At 39.6% G+C, this 7,106-nt stretch overlaps 1 protein-coding gene across 4 annotated transcripts in view; it reads left to right on the top strand.

Moving 5' to 3' along the window:
• The first annotated feature begins 434 nt into the window (after nt 1-434).
• LOC136277928 (uncharacterized) overlaps nt 435-7,106 on the top strand; it is a 30,955-nt gene continuing 24,283 nt past the window's right edge. For 3 of the 4 annotated variants that reach the window (XM_066160845.1, XM_066160840.1, XM_066160831.1), the window contains exons 1-2: nt 2,952-3,147; nt 3,640-3,697. The gene's annotated coding sequence lies outside the window, so the exon portion shown is untranslated. Of the gene's footprint in view, nt 658-2,951; nt 3,148-3,639; nt 3,698-7,106 lie in introns of those variants that run through there. The other variant, XM_066160836.1, reaches the window with a different exon arrangement.

Below are 7,106 nucleotides of genomic sequence, written 5' to 3'. Positions count from 1 at the left end.
CTCTGAAGAAAGATCACCAAAGGTTTGTTCCTCGAAAATCTGACTGAAGCACGCATTACAATCTCTTGACAAAAACGAGGGGCAATGTTGTTGTAAATATACCCAAAGCGGTTCCCTTAGTTCTCTCAACTATCTGTCATTTCCTTGTGACTCAATGTATCTTGCACAGGAGTTCTGTGAATTCATTTCGCGCAGTTAGTGTTGACAAATAGGGTAAAAATAAATGGGATGATATCTCAAGGAAACTATTCAACGCACAAGAATAAGTTCCAGGGGTACTTAACACTGAATTCATAAAGTGAATAAAAGTGGCTTTTTCGTTTCCACATGACTGAACGTTTCTTTGTTCCAACTGAGGAAACATGTGACACTCACCCACGTAATGATCAAACAGCGTTTTCGTACCTCTTGAGTTCTGTGAATTCATTTCGCGCAGTTAGTGTTGACAAATAGGGTAAAAATAAATGGGATGATATCTCAAGGAAACTATTCAACGCACAAGAATAAGTTCCAGGGGTACTTAACACTGAATTCATAAAGTGGCTTTTTCGTTTCCACATAACTGAACGTTTCTTTGTTCCAACTGAGGAAACATGTGACACTCACCCACGTAATGATCAAACAGCGTTTTCGTACCTCTTGAACACGTCGATTGTGGTAAGTATCAATCTGAAAATAATCAAAAGTCAAATCCCTAGTTACAACCAGTAATTTCCTTTCTTTGACTACTGTTTACTTTCAGTTGTTCGAAGTTGAGACTTGCCTCTGACAAATCCAGAAATTGCCGAGTCTTTCGGCTTTGTGCAATAAGCTTGATTTGCGGCTGACAAATCGGAGTGAAACGAGTCTTTCGGTCAAAATGTTAAACTTACACCGTCTTCTGAGCATCGGTGAAATTATTTCTGTATTAACTTCTGTATAACACAAATGAGTCAAGACAGCTTTTAAGCACAAAACAGCACTCTCCGCGCTTTTCACCCGCTTTTCACACTTTGATGGTCGCGTGGACTCCGACTGAAGAAACTCTAAAACTCTGAGAATAATCCAACATCAAAGCAAACGAGTTAGAAGCTCAACTTTTTCATGTATTTGATATCTGGTTATACTTTAATTATGCTGCAAGTTCTTTGTTCTCACGTTAGCTGACTGAGCTGTGGACCCTCCGCCGCCTTCGATCGAGACTTCACACAACTGTTTCTCTTTTGACGGATTTTGATCACCTTTTAAACTCAAAACTACCTTTAATTTTTAGAAAGATGCTATACACACTTACCGTTGGACTTGGAAACGCTTCTCGACGCTTTTCAGGGACGCTTAACTCGAAATCTCGAAATCTCATCTCGGGTAGATTTCCGATTACGAAATCCGAGCTCGCCCGATGTTGTCTTCGTGATAAAAGCCCTATTTAGCACATTAGACCCGCAAAACAGAGTAGAAACGAACACGTGCTTCGTTTTCGCTCATGACTTCGTATTAGCGTCAAGATATTTGCATTTTTTCCGTTGCTTACCTATATTACAGACTCCAAAAATTGTTGCGATGCCTCCTTTTCACGGATGGCCGATTACAACTACAACGTAGTAACACCTCCACGAAATCTGTCAAAAGGAGGATGTTAAAACACCAGAGGTCATCTCGGGTAGATTTCAGATGGCGAAATCCGAGCTCGCCCGATGTTGTCATGAAGGACCTATTTCGCATTTTAGAGCCGCAAAATAGAGTAGAAAGGAACACTTACTTCGTTTTCGCTCATGACTTTGTATTAGCGTTAAGATATTTGCATTTTTTTCCGTTGCTAACCTATAGGACAGATTCCACAAAATACATTTGAAGCCTCCTTTTCACGGATGGCCGATGACAACTACAACGTAATGACATCTTCACGAAATCTGTCAAAAGGAGGATTTTAAAACACCGGAAACCTTTGGATTTCTGATGAAATAAATTTAACGCAGTTACGTTCAGAGTTTAAGCGATATGTTGTTATTTCTAATATGGTAATTGATAAAAAAAAATTGTACATTACCTCGATTGGACGGATATTAAGTTTGACTATAATGTAGCAGGCGATATTACTTTTGCCGACAGGGATAATCCGTGACTTGTCTCACCTATTACATTTTCTCTATCTGCGTTGTGCCATGATCATCATTGAAAATATTCTACGATAATATTTTTACAATATTTAGATGAGGATTTTCAATTCTAAACGCAAGAGCGTACTTAGGGAAAGATCTACAAGAAACAGTTTCTCATGAGTACATTTTAAAAATTCTTTTAGCTGACTTCTACATAGATAAAAATTACTACATAGATATATTTCACTTCGACGATTATCTTAATAAACAATTAACGGGAAGTTCTGAGAATCAGTTTTTTTCAGTTTTGACAGATTTCGTGGAGGTGTTACTATGTTGTAGTTGTAATCGGCCATCCGTGAAAAGGAGGCATCGCAGAAATTTTGTGGAGTCTGTAATAAAGGTAAGCAACGAAAAAAAAAAGCAAATATCTTACGGCTAATACGAAGTCATGAGCGAAAACGAAGCACGTGTTCGTTTCTACTCTGTTTTGCGGGTCTAATATGCTAAATAGGGTCTTCATCACGAAGACAACATCGGGCGAGCTCGGATTTCGTAATCGGAAATCTACCCGAGATGACCTCCTTCTGACGGATGTCGGAGTACGCTTTCCACCGAAAATACCCACATTCTCTCTTCTCCAGTCTTCCTCTATATTACGCGAGGAGTCCTAAGGTGCCTCCTCGGGTTTTTGGCCCTCTGGGGCCAAAAACCCTGCGGGGGCAATTACGCGGGGAGTCCTAAGGTGCCTCCTCGGGTTTTGGGCCCTCTGGGGCCAAAAACCCTTCGGGGGCGAATAGCTGTGCTTGTGTCAATAAACACGCCTTTTTATAAGATAAACAGAATTCGGTTTTATACTGGGTTCTAATTAAAAATTAACATAAATGTTCTCAGTGTTGAGTTCTTAAGGTTTGCAAGGTTCAGTTCTGAAATTCGTGTTCCGTTTCATCATAATAAGAAGGACAAAGCTGCACAAAGCTTAATCGCCCTCCGCCAAACTCACGGATGGGTTTTGCCAGCTAAGGTTGAAATCTGTTTTCTTCTACAAGTACCTTCGTCGAAGTCCTCTGTGAGTATATTCGCTTTTCGCTATGGCGCAATCGAAATCTAAAACTGATCAATTTATGGAATGACTCACGCTGAGAGAGTGACCTAATGTAGAATATTGATCAATAAACGATTTTCCCTTAGTTTTAGGGTTGTAGGATTTTCCGCTGATGATTTATTCGCCAAAAATGTCTGTCATAAAATTAATTTATAGAACTTTAGTATGGGGACGCCATGCTGATACCTTTCCAAGGGGCACCAATATGGCGGCCGTGAGGGAACGGCCATTTGTTATCTTGTTTAGTCACTAAAGTGATAAGTTTAGCCACTGTGAATCTGCAGCATTAATATAAATACATTACCTGATGTTTCAAACGCTTAGGGAACAAAGTGTAGTATGATAGAATCATATTTTACATACTTTTCAGTTTTTGCCATGCTGTTGATCAGGTTAGCAGCGACCTTTGATGTTATCATCAAAGGTCGCTGCTCATGAAACAACTCTTCACTTTAGTTTCAGATTTTTCAGCTGTGTTTAGGTGTTCGGAAACTGCTAAGTCAGTGTCTACTCGGTGAGTACAAAATTTACTGTGCTTTTGTATTGTTATTAAAGAAGAAGTCTGAGACACACCAAACTAAAACATGAGGAGCTTTGGCCCCGAAAAAAATTCGCAGCATGAATTGTACGGAGGCGCTATATTTCTGTCATCAGTGTAGAGAATTACATCAACGTTTGCGGTCGGTAGGTGTCTATGCGGTTACTTAAACCTGTTGATTGTAAGTTAAAGGTTCACCTAATAACTAATACTTCATCTATGCTCGAATTTCAATTACGAAAACACAAGAAATCTGGCATTGAAATCACTTGGCGCGATCTTATCATGGAGGCCGAAGTCTTCGATCGATCGGCTGAGCTTTCTATAATTACGGGATCAAATCTCGACCCCAAAAAGTACTGGTATGTGCCAACGAAAAGTAAATGTGAAATCACGCCGAAAGCTTTTGCAAAGAACGAATTGTTTCGTCGATTCCGCGATGACTACAATACGTTCTGTCACGCCAGCAGGTCTCAAGCGCGCCAACAAAGGCTGTTCGTTCAACGCCAGGTAACCAAACAACATGCATTTTATATCTTCAATTGGTCTCTGTGCCGGACTAATTAGACAGGGAGAAATCCAGCAGATGGATCCGCGTGGTCTCAAAACATAATCTTGTTGTTGATGCTGTAAATCAAATCGCCCTCGATCGTACACTTTAGGCGGGAAATGCCTCCAGCCTCCAGTCGAAATATCATGGGAAATTGCAATGATGTCAGTCAAGAGTGGCCGAGCTTGACAAAGACATTCGGGAACTGATAAAGCATAATAATTATATAAGTTAATAGTGGATGCCTCAACTTTCAGTCAAAGGAAAGAGTCCAGACAAAGAGCGGTTTCCTCATATAAATTAGTGTGAACTTAATTTTTCGTGCCCTCTTGGGTAGTGTATACCTGAGGATTATCTTTTATCTCTTACATACCCTCTTGAGTAGTGTATACCTGAGGGTTATTTTAATCTCTTGCATACCCTCTTGGGTACTGTATACCCGAGGATTAATTTTTAATATCTTCTATACCCTCTTGGGTAGTGTATACCTGAGGGTTATTTTAATCTCTTCTATACCCTCTTAGGTAGTGTATACCTGAGGGTTATTTTTAATCTCTTCCAAGGCTGTGCTCTAACGGCGCCCGGTCGCCTCAGGCGACTAACATTTGGTCTCGGGCGACTGAAAAAGAAAAGCGGTCGCCCGCCCGGGCGCATAGATTTCGGCTTGTGTGAAAACTCGAAACGAAACCAGCAAACGTATAGAAACGGAACGGAACGAAACAAAAATAAACTCCATCGTGCTCCCTGGCTCCCGCTAGCCCGAAAAGCAGTTTCAACAGTGGAGCGCGTGTTTAATAAAACGAAACCGTCCTTGATGCAAATTTGTGTTTATTTAATTAGCTTCGTCCGTGGCATGCAAGATGTTTATCAGCACCATATTTGGCGACTTGTTCTCAAAATTTGACGAAAATGAAACTTTAATATAAGAACCCTTTTGTTTCGAAACCTATTTTAGTGATCTTCAAAGAAATTTTCTTAGCGGTTTTAACATGTATGTGGTTAATTTATAACAGGATTTTATGATATCACAAGTTCGCCAAAATAGAGTACGTGACTGCTAAATATAGTAACTCGCTCCGCCGCCCGTGCCCGGTGAAGTGAATATTGAACGAGAGAGATTAAAGATGAAACTGTTTGGCAATTCTGCGGATTCCCTGGAACTGTAAGAAGTATACAACGCTACTCGTCACGGATTAGTAAAGATTGTCATTCAGCAATGGTTTCCTCGGCCGGAAGTCGCACAAACTTGCAATCAAGTTTTAATTAAACATCCTATCAATGGTTTCGTCTACTTTCTGAAAATTTTAACTTTCTTGCAAATAGTAAGTTGCAATGACGAAGGCTTCCCGATTCACTGTAACTTTCTCTAATGAGAGCTAGATAAACTTTGAAGTCCATCCATGAATCAAAATCTTTGAATAAGGATTTTTTTATTGTTAATTATTAACCGATTCAACTATAAAATGGATTATTAATTAATTAATCAATTAATTATTAATTAATTAATTAATCAATTCGTGCGACCAACATGGAAGGCTGGGCGACCTACTTGTCATGGTTAGGCGCCCGAAGGGCGCCCTGAAAATTTTCCCAGAGCACAGCCTTGTCTTCTATACCCTCTTGGATAGTGTATGCCTGAGGGTTATTTTTAATCTCTTGCATACCCTCTTGTGTAGCGTATACCTGAGGGTTATTCTTAATCTCTTCTATACCCTCTAATTCCTCCTCCTAATTGCCTGTCTAATTCAGTTGCACGTATGTATGCCGACGATACTCACCTCACCTTTGCCAGTAACAACATAGAAATGATCAATGATGTTATGAATCACGACCTATCCAATGTTAACACATGGCTCACTGCAAACAAATTGACTCTAAATTCATCTAAAACTGAATTCATGTTAATTGGATCGCGGCAAAGGATAGGTACCCACGATACTTCCCCTAAACTAATCATAGGTGGTGACATAATTAAACAAGTTAGCTCAGTCAAATCTCTGGGTGTACATATTGACGAAAACCTTTCATGGAATATGCACATTGAAAAAATAGCCAAGAAAATCGCATCGGGCATTGGAGCAATTAAACGTTGTAGGCCTTTTGTTAATCGAACCACGCTTGAGTCCGTTTTCAATGTCTTAGTTCAACCGTACTTTAATTACTGCAGCGAGGTCTGGGGGCATTGTAACAAGGGTCTTTCGAATAAGCTCCAAAAGTTGCAAAACCGGGCTGCCCGTATTCTGACCTTCTCCAGTTATGACACAAGCGCTGATCCTCTTTTTGTGCAACTTAACTGGAGACGGTTAGATACTCAGCGACAAATACAAGTGGCCACCATGGTCTATAAATCTATACATGGTCTTGCGCCCGACTATCTTGGTTCTCTTTTCACTAAATATGATCCTCCATATAATCTAAGGAACTCTGAAAACAAACTAGCTGTTCCATTGCCTCGCACCAATTTCCTAAAAAATAGCTTTAGCTATAACGGTGCGGTTATATGGAATAGCTTGTCCCCTGAATTGCGGCAAGCAAAATCACTTCAATCCTTCCGAAATGGTTGTCGCAATTTCTTCCTCTGAATCGACAAAACACACACGGCATCTATGTAAAGCAGAATTTCCTTATTTTTTTTTTTCTATTTTACTTTTAAATTTTAGATCATGTTTATATAGATTAAAATAGATTGTAACTGTAATAATAGATTGTAATAATATTATTATTTTATCTGATAGATTTACCGTGTCTAAATAAAAATAAAGTTCTAAGTTCTAAGTTCTCTTGGGTAGTCTTTGCCTGAGGGTTATTTTTAATCTCTTCAATACCCTCTTTGGT

The sequence above is a fragment of the Pocillopora verrucosa genome, chromosome 1 (assembly GCF_036669915.1).
Source record: "Pocillopora verrucosa isolate sample1 chromosome 1, ASM3666991v2, whole genome shotgun sequence".
Classification (NCBI taxonomy): domain Eukaryota; kingdom Metazoa; phylum Cnidaria; class Anthozoa; order Scleractinia; family Pocilloporidae; genus Pocillopora; species Pocillopora verrucosa.
This window is presented reverse-complemented; position numbering and strand designations above follow the sequence as displayed.